The sequence below is a fragment of the Clupea harengus genome, chromosome 6 (assembly GCF_900700415.2).
Source record: "Clupea harengus chromosome 6, Ch_v2.0.2, whole genome shotgun sequence".
NCBI classification, from domain to species: domain Eukaryota; kingdom Metazoa; phylum Chordata; class Actinopteri; order Clupeiformes; family Clupeidae; genus Clupea; species Clupea harengus.
Window position 1 is genome coordinate 16,110,022 of NC_045157.1, and position 10,000 is coordinate 16,120,021.

The 10,000-nt window shown below is 46.2% G+C and overlaps 1 protein-coding gene across 7 annotated transcripts in view; it reads right to left on the bottom strand.

Moving 5' to 3' along the window:
• Nucleotides 1-10,000, bottom strand: part of chd9 (chromodomain helicase DNA binding protein 9) — an 89,536-nt gene that overhangs the window by 63,735 nt on the left and 15,801 nt on the right. The gene's annotated exons all lie outside the window — the stretch shown is intronic.

The window sequence follows — 10,000 nt, forward strand, 5'->3', positions numbered from 1 at the left end:
CAGCAAAGTTAAAAGGTGCAAGTTTTTGGGTGACAAGTTCACAAGCTAACAAGATTTGATCAGTGCTAACAGTAACTGTTGGTGTTGGAGTTCTGACATTAGTGAAGTAAGTGAGCTTGATAGTTTTAGACAAGGAATAAAGGAAATGTGTTCACTGAATTATCTGGGTTTTTTTTGCCATTAATGTGTGGTGAACATTACACTGCATATTCTACTTGGTCACTTAACATCAATGCTACATTTTATTGATACATGTCCTCTCTACGTCAAAATATCAGTGAGCAGGATTTCCCATCTTTTTTACAGATGTTTACGCTCAATTTTAGCAAAAGAAAGTCAGTTTTGTGCCCTGAAAGTTTCAACTGCAATTTTACTGTGTTTTATGTACCATTGTTAAAATGGCCCAAAATGGGTCACACTTATTCCCATTCACACCAATAACTTAATGACAATGGTTAAGTAGCTGTAGTTTCTTTAATCATGGGGCTAGTGACATCATCTTTGTCATAATTTAGTTTTTTCAGTCCTCTTCCAAGTAACATTGACGTTGCCTGAATTTTCATACTTACAGAATTTTTCACACTAAAAGCCTACTCACCCACATACTACCCCTCAGACACCCTCCAGAGATTCCGTCCCTCACACACAAACCCCTCCCACTGGATGGCACACACTCATGAACTATCCGGCCCAGTGATCCAAACGCCTGCTGAACCTTCACAGCCAACTCACTTCACAGCTCTGATTCACACCAGAGCCAATCCAACGGGCCCAGCTGCTCACCTCCGACAGCCAATCCCGGCTTGCTTCTTCACACGGGAACCAATCCCTGCACTCTATTTACCTCAGCAGCCAATAAGAGAGCAGCTATGCTCCTCAGAGCGGGAGAAGTCATCCATACCCGACAGCTAGTCACCACATCCTGATTCATATTGCAGCTGCTCCACTGTGCTTATTATTGAGACGTGCTGCTGCTGTTGCTTTATAAAAGAGTGTTGTGCAGAGAATGCTGTGTACCTCAATACAGGAAACCCACAGAAGGGGGGAGGGGGGCTGGGCGGGCACATCTGCTTCAGTCGTAATCAAAAGGACAACAGCATGCATATGCACACACGTTTGATATCTGATACAAGGTGTGTTGGATTACACAAAGGGTCCTCCTTATCTTTTGTACCGACATGCGGCCTTCCTCTCCTTCCTTTATTCATGCGCGGGGTTAACGTTCCCCGCGTTGAAGACGCAGGTGGCAATCTGGCTCAGGTCAATCAAACACCACTAGAAGGACTCAGAACAGGTGGATACATCACCAATCACGTGTCAGAGTGGTGAATCTGAGGTCCAATCAAAACAGGTCCAATCCTTCCACAGCTCATATAAAGTCATCACTCAGTGCCTAAAGATGGCTATGCATTGAAAATGACTTGCAATTTAAAGTGGAATTTCTTCAGCATTTTTTTTTTTTTGCACAGCAATTTGATCTGTGTTTACCCGGGGATGACTCTACACACAGAATACTCCCCCACTCAGGACACCCTGGCACACCCAGAAAACAAACAACTAGGACTGTCTGCGATGAACAAACTGAACTCATCTCAACTCGTTAGCCTAAGCTGTACCTGATTGCCGTCAGACATAACCGGGGCCAGGGGATGCCCCTCAGACCCCCCCACTGTTCCCCTCAAAGCTCTCGCCCCTTTAAAGCCTCGACCGGTTCAGCTCATCCCCCTCGCTCGCTATTTACAAACGAGCGCTGATGCGTCCGCGGCCTAAGTCAGGCTTTAACGAACGACCAAACCCAGCTAAAGTGTGTCACATTCCGCTAATAATAGGGCTGGCCTCATGTTGGAGCAGCGCTGTTAGTGCCACAAACACTAACCTTGGCTCACCATAGCCAAAGACCCAAACCTGTGTCCTGGTTAATAGAATATAGATTACTCTGTCAAGGGGGGGGGGGGCTGCAAGGGGGGCGCAGGGCCCTAATTAGACGCCCGGCCAATTTAAAGCAACACTGGAGAGAGGGAGACAGAGGGGGAGGTGGGAGGAGTGGGAGAGGAGGAGGGAGGAGGGCTGATAAATGAAAGGGGACTTGATGCGCAGCAATACTTCCTGAACCCATTAAATAGAGCATCAGGCAGTAATGATCCTTATAACCACTGCTAGGTGCACTGCACAAGCACAAGCACACACACACACACACACACACACACACGCACGCACGCGCACACACACACACGCACGCACGCACGCACGCACACACGCACACACACCACACACTAACAAATTACACAATTTGTCATGCGCACATCAAGCCTATTCCCAGTTCTACATCAAGAAGCCATTTTCAAGGGAGACCTTAAGCGTGTCCTGGACCTATGGGACTATGCAAGGGTCTGAATAAGAATAGTGGTTGGTGGGCAAGGTCTGAGAACTAGAAGAGTGCTGTGAGAGCCTGGAAGGCGCACCTTGTGGGAAATCAGGTACTTTGCACATTCTCTCATGAGCAGACATATTTTATTATGATAATCTATGTCTAGTGTGAAGTTGTGAACCACAGGGGAATTTGACAGAGACATTTCTAAACCAATCCAATGTCTTATGAAGCCATAGTTCAAAGTTGCAGTCCTGCAGTACTGTAGTGATTGGTGCTCATCAGGCTGTGGGCGGGTTTAAGGATAGCTTGCCATGATTCCGGCAGATGTCATATCACCACAACCCACTCCATAATTTCAACCAGATCCGATTCACGTCTGGCCTAGTCATCTTGGCAAAAGGATGTTCATACGCAAAAACACAGGCATGGCGGTGTCACAGCAACTCAACGGTACACTGCCACCAAGAAACTACCCACGACGTTCCACCAAGTCGATGGGGAACTTCAAGAGGACAAAAAAATAGGAGATTTTTTCCCCCACAGTAACTCAGTGTGTGTGAAGCACAATTATTACTTTAAGAGTACAGTCACATAACTGAAAAAGTGTTTACACACAAGCCTGGTCTATCTTGAAAGGCCAAGTTCTTACTTCCTTTAGAAAAGCTGCACATAATGTTCTGAACACAGAACACCTCTAGCCCGGGGCCAGACTGCCAGAGCATACATATAATATCATAAGCACACAAACGCCAACGTCATCACACAACATTATTTCAGTTTGCGTGGCACGTTATTCATTCACTTACTTAAGGCCTGATTTTTTTCTGAAAGTAATCATGGAACGCGAATGTACTTCCCTCTCATGATGGCACATGGGAGTGCGTGGTGGTTGATCTGAATGATGGTGACAGTGTATGGCAACGTGAGAATAGATGGGACTGAGGTGACTGCTGTGAGAGCTTCTATTAGAGCTGGGGCCCCTTTGCTTAGCATATCAGTGGAGGAAGATGATCAGATAGCTAACACACATGCTGGAGACAGATGGACACCCAAAGATCTTACACAGTCAAAGACTTAAACCACTCGAGATAAGGAATAGTCAGTCAAAGCAATGGCATCTACGACTAAAAGGAAGACCAACCTCACTAATACCAAACAGTCGAACAAAGTGTTTGAGGAGTGAAGCTGCTTTTTCAAAGAAGTGATGGAGAATTGGATTATCACGCTTTATCTATGGGGAATGCCTCTGCATGAGAGCATAGACAACAGTCCCCTGTGGTTCTGATAGGTGACACAGTGACAGAGTTTGTAGACAGAGAGCACATTCTTTATCACCTGCTGCTTCAAGGTTGAAAATTGCCATTTAATCCGTTAATTATAATTTCGTTTTGGGCATAATTAGTGTTTATCTTTTATCTTTGAATTTCCATGTCCAATAATAATAATTCTCTTATCTGTCCTTTAAGTTGTCAATAGCCATTAGTGCCAGAAAAAGCTCCTCAGTAAAAACAATTATACTTGCTGATATCATCTGCCTGCAGTAACTCAGCAGCACTGTTACACTTCCATAACATTTCAGTAATAAAAATAATTATATATAAAAAATAAAAAATAAAAATTTCAGAGTGATTTCATCCATCAATTCATTTGGGAACAGTGATGGACAGTTGAGGGGCAAGAGGATTTACCAAAATTATGATCACAAACTAAAAGAAATATCCTCATATGATTATTGATTAAGGTGTGCTTCATGATTTGAGGTATGAAGACGTATAAGGAGAGCTCAGACAAAAATCACAGATGGTTTTTAGCAGTAAACAACAGTGTTAGTCTGTTCACACGACCTGGCAGAGACAGCTGCATCCTGGCTAAAAAAAACATATCATTCTAGTAGAGCGCCATTGCTTTTGGACAGGAAACTATGAGAAATTAGCCTGGGACAAGGGCCTTCTGATGCTGTCAAATATACTGGCAACCATAACCATTCAACCCACACAATCCTGTCCATACACATAGATATCCATATATCCATATATGTATAGCTTATCTTATAATTTGTACAGAGAATGGTACTCTAAGTAGGCAAAAGAATAATTTTCTAATTTCACCCATTGATTTCCTTTACTACTGAGATCACAAACTTAAAAGACATCTCACACTAGGAAAGACTCTTTCTCTCCATAACTCCCACACTTAAGAGACCTAGCACACTTCCAAAATGGGCCTGCATGTGGGCCTCCACGCCTGGGATATTTATAGGCATCAGCTATAAAGATTTCCATCCAGGGCCACAAGGCTCACAGATTGCTACGCTAATTCTGCGCGCCACCACAACGTGCTATTAATGAACGCCGTCTGATTAGCACGAGTTCAAAACTAGCTGCACTCAGGGTTCTAAGTCAGTCCCCTAACACTGCACTAGGAGCAAGAGTTACAGAATAAGAGAGAGAGCGAGGAGCGAGAGGGAGGCAAGGGAGATGGAGGAGAAGAAAGGGTATTCCACTTATGCTACTTTTTCCCCCCCTAACAGCGGTGTATTAGCTCCCGAGTGCTGGGTGAGCAGCTAATTGCCAGCCTTTATTAAATTAGCAGTAGCGGTAGCGCTCGGCGGCCTTTTCCTCCCCATCTCAGAGAGAGAGCTGGTGGGACAAGCAGAGAGCGTGGCTAACCCAGACAAATTGGCTGGGCCTGCCTTCTCCCTTCGCTGGCCACCACTGCAGCCATGCATGGGGGGGGGGGGGGGGGGGGGGGCAGAGAGAGTGAGAGAGTGTGGAAGAGTGACAGAGAGGGAAAGACAAGGGGAGGTCAGTCTGCGGTGAGCAGGGAGCCTCTCGGCCACCGTGAGCTTCAGAATGTGACAGGACAGAAGGGGAGGGGTGAGAAGAGTGGAGCAGAGAGGAGCAGAGCAGAGGAGGAATGAAACGATTGGTGGAGAGAATGGTGGCGGTGAGCCACTGGCGGCTCTCCCCCTCTGCCTGTGCACCTGAGTACACGGGAAGCTGCCGGAAGCAGCCTTAAGGAGCACTAGGCTGCCCTGGCTCCGTTAAGTTTAGCGGCATTGTATAAGCATGTGGGTGGAAGAAGCCGCAGCTCAGGCTCAGAAGCATGGCCGGCGTCAGGATGAGCGTCAGCGATGTGTCTGAACCAGGAGACACTGTGCCACACGAGGCCAGTCAGGCCTGGAGCTGAAGTCAAAGGGAGGGGAGCGGGGGCAGAGTGCCAGGTTTACAGATGGCACCGCGGTACGGATGGCAGCATAGCTGGAGGAGAAACGGAAATGGAGATGGATTGAGAGAAATGGGAGATAAGGAGATAAGAGAGGAATCGTGTAGCACAAAAGTTAAATAATGGGCTGTCTGTTGAATAACTCCCTCTCTCTCTCTCTCACTCACTCTCTCTCTCCCTCCCTCTCTCTCTCACACACACACACACACACACACGCACAAATATAACTGATGTTCACCAGAAGGCTGATGAATGGCCAGCCTGGGGCCCAGATCACACACTACCTGAGGGACGACTCATCATTATCCCCAAGCACAGAAGCACCGGGAAAGCCACACCTACCTCCGCGTTCAAAGCCTACCTACTCCGCCGCTCTGACCAATGTCTCTTTTTTTCTGTGGGAACACTGTAGTCAGCACATTAACACTCCTCTAGCGGTACCATCTATTCAAAACACCAGCTTTAAGCATGGTCATGAACTGTGATGTCCAAACTAGGAGTTTTTTTGTTCTATGTCAAAGACAGCATATGAGGGGGGTACAGTGAAAGACAGTGTGAAAGCATGACTAGGGAAACAAAGAGAGAGAGAGAGAGTCACTGGAGAAAGAGAAAGAGAAAGACAGGAGAAGAGAGGGAGAGAGCAACAAACCACAATTGAGCAAAAGGCAGATGCACGGAGGAAGGGAAGGAGAGAAAGAAAGAAAGAAAGAAAGAAAGAAGGGGGGAGGGGGTTGTTTGCATTGGCTGCTGTAAGGCTGAGGTCAGGTCAGAGCAGAGCAGAGCAGAGCAGAGCAGAGCAGAGAAGAAGCCCACAGCAGATCAGAGGGTCTCTGAGTGAGGGGTGAGGGTGACGGGGTGGGGGAGTGGGGCGCAGCAGGGAGCTTACTTCAAGACCTTTACCATTCGTTCATTATTTAGGTCAGAGAGAGGAAGAGGGAGATGGGGGAGCGGGGGGGGGGGGGGGGCAGTGAGACACATCAGGCAGACAGACACAGCAATACAAGAGCAGACAGAAACAGACAAATACACACAAACAGAAACGCACAAACTTGTAGACACATCAGGCAGACAGACACAGCAATACAAGAGCAGACAGAAACAGACAAATACACACAAACAGAAACGCACAAACTTGTAGACACATCAGGCAGACAGACACAGCAATACAAGAGCAGACAGAAACAGACAAATACACACAAACAGAAACGCACAAACTTGTAGACAGACACACACACACACACACACACACACACCAGACAGGCACACAACAAAATGCAAAACTCATTTGAGCCCTCAGGAGTGGAATTAGGTGAAGCCAGGAAAGAGGGAGGGAGAGAAAGAGAGAGAGAGAGGGAGGGCTAGAGAGAGGGATGGAGAGAGAGTGTGTCAGGGGTTTTTTCCGCTCTAATTTTCACTTCCTCTCTGTCAAGAGACAAGAGACAGGTAGGATGGCCCCTCAGGGCTATAAGCCATCAGATGTGGGAGTGGCGGTTCATCTACCTCCCTCTCACTCTGTCTGCCTCTCTCTCTCACCCCTACACACACACAAACACACACATGTGCGCACACACACACACACACACACACACACACACACAGATGTGCACACATACACACACATCCCTGCGAGGCATCTCTGAATGGAAATTCAGAGTCACAACAGAATTGGGAAAAAAAGATGAATTAGCAACACCTTAATCACAAAGTAGGTGGCAAATTTAGCTCATGGTGCTTCTACAACACAAACGCATCTGCGCACCTACACACTCTTATAGTTTCAGATCCTGGATCTGAGAAGAGGTGGGAGAAAGAGCATGTCACTTTGAAGTAAACCACAGTGTGGTGAAAGTGTGATGATGCTCGGTGCAGTGATGGAAACAAAGCGAGAGAGTGTTACTAGGACACTGATTCAGCTCAAGTTAAATAGCAAATGGATTAAGCCCGTGACACAGAGTCTTTGCGGTGTGTACAAGTGCAACTTTTTGGCCCTGACGCAGGCGACATGAGGCAACGCAATGGTCGGCCTTCGTCTGAGCTAGTTCTTTGATGTCGGTTTGGTGCGTCTCTGGCTTAAGATGTCTGTAGTCTGTAGGTATAATCTTCCCACTAGGGCTCGTGAAGATTATCGTTGCATTGTTGCATTGATGCATCGTGATGTAAAAGATCGATGCAGGACAATTTAATTATTCTTTTTTTTTCTCTTTTTTTTAAACATCATTAAATAATATGCGTGCCAGCATAATTCATTTAAACAACTTCATTTAAACAACTAATTCAAACCCATTTAACTGTAGATGTGATGATGAATGAAAAGACAAGACTGGCAATACACACTCCGTGTAACCTTACACATTCTTGAAGGTCGTGGGGCGCTAGCCTACAGTTAATGTAAACATTAATTCCACCGCAATCGCCATAGATATCAGTGAATGGAAACTTGCCAGATACTGGCAATGCATACTACACATAGGTTACATAATCCCTTGGGTCTTGTGATGCAGCAAGGTACAGTTATACATTGGTCTGATCATATTTCACGTTTTATAACACGTTTTACCACGACTGTGCGTGTCTTTTCATCAGTGAATGAACAACTGTGTTGTCATATTAGCCACATACAATCCACAGTTCTTAGAATAATTCATACATGTATTTACCACAGATAGGCCTACATATGAATTTCTGTTCATACTACCTATATTTGATCTTATTACTATTACTACCTTTATTTAATCTTATTAGAGCCAGCTGTCTTTATGTTATAATTTTTTTCTATAGAACAGTAACTGAATTATCCTATAGGCCAAATAGAAGGGCAGAAATTGTATCTTTCACAGAAGTTGTATTCAGCCTACAGTAGGAGTAGGCTGCAAACTATTTAGTATAGACATAGGCCAACTGCTGGATAATCTTCTTTGGAAAAAAATACAGCTTTTTATGTAAGTAACTCATGCAAGTCTTTCATTTTTGTATTATTTGCTAACAGCTGTTAGAAACATTTGAAGTTCAAATTTGAGTGGTTGTATTTATGAATGAAAAAACATGAAAGAAAAGATGAAGTGAAGATCCAACTCTAATTTCCACCTGAGTACTCAAAATGCTCCAAATCTAGGTCTACTGCCTCACTCACTCTAACCTACTAACGGAGACAGCCAAACATACCGGGTGCCAAACCTGCTGCTCTTGGGTCACACACACACACACACGCAGACACACACACACACACACACACACACACACACACACACACACACACCCAGACAACACTTCCACATGACAATGGGGAGAGCAAGAGTCAAACTCTCCCTCTTCCGGATGTCTGTCCCACCTTCTGAACCACTACCCACCACTCAAGCTGACCTAAGGTTAGCAGTAACCCTACTGAGTGTATGGGGTGCAAAATCAAACACACACACACGCACACAGAAACAGAGAGAGACAGTCAGACAAAACAAATACACACAAACACCGAAATAATCACACACACACACAGACAGACACAGCCGCATAAAACAAACACACACACACACACACACACACGCACACAAACACACACACACACACGCACTCACTTCCCCAGCGCTCCACACAATCGCCTTCCACAGAGCAGTGTGTGAGATGCTAATGACAGGGTAAACAGAGAAGGCCTGGACCGCAGTCAGCTGCAGGGGAGACAGCGGCTGCCCCACTAAAGACATAAAGACGGGGGGGGAGGAGAGGCCAGTGACTGGGACTGTGCCTCCCCTGCTCAATGCCACACTATCAGCCCGCCGCTCGCTCGCTCACACAGGGCTCGGCCTAAGCCTCCCAGATCAAGATAACATAATGGCGACACTGTGTGTGTCTGAGTGACTGAGTGTGCACACGCACGCATGTGAGTGTGTGTGTGTGTGTGTGTGTGTGTGTGTGTGTGTGTGTGTTTGTGAAAGGGCGGGAAGGGAAGGGAAGGGGGGGGAAATAAAAATCATATGACTCCAAATTCCAACCTGATTGAATTAAGAGAGCCTATGCCTGTTTCCATAGATTGCTCGAAACTGACCAGGCAACGCAAGCCTCCATTTTGCGCTCGAAAAAAAAAAAAAGGAGAGAGAGTAAAACATTAACGCGGCTGGGGTGAACGGAAAGTACTTGGAGCAACATTTAGTTGTTTCGAGGAAGGTTTTAATTTCGGCTGGTGCGCAACAGAGAGTGAACTTTATCCCCTGCCGCGCCGAGCGAGCCCTGTCCTTCGCTCCTCGCTCTACGTGCGCAGGGGTTATGAAACGGGACGTTCTCTCTCTGTAAACAAACCCCAGGCCCCCGATGCCATGGCTGTCACACTGGGGGAGCCATGGAAACGGGCAAGCTACACAACTCCTGCAACGCCACCAGAGAAACTCACTCAGCCAGGTAGAGAGGTGGTGG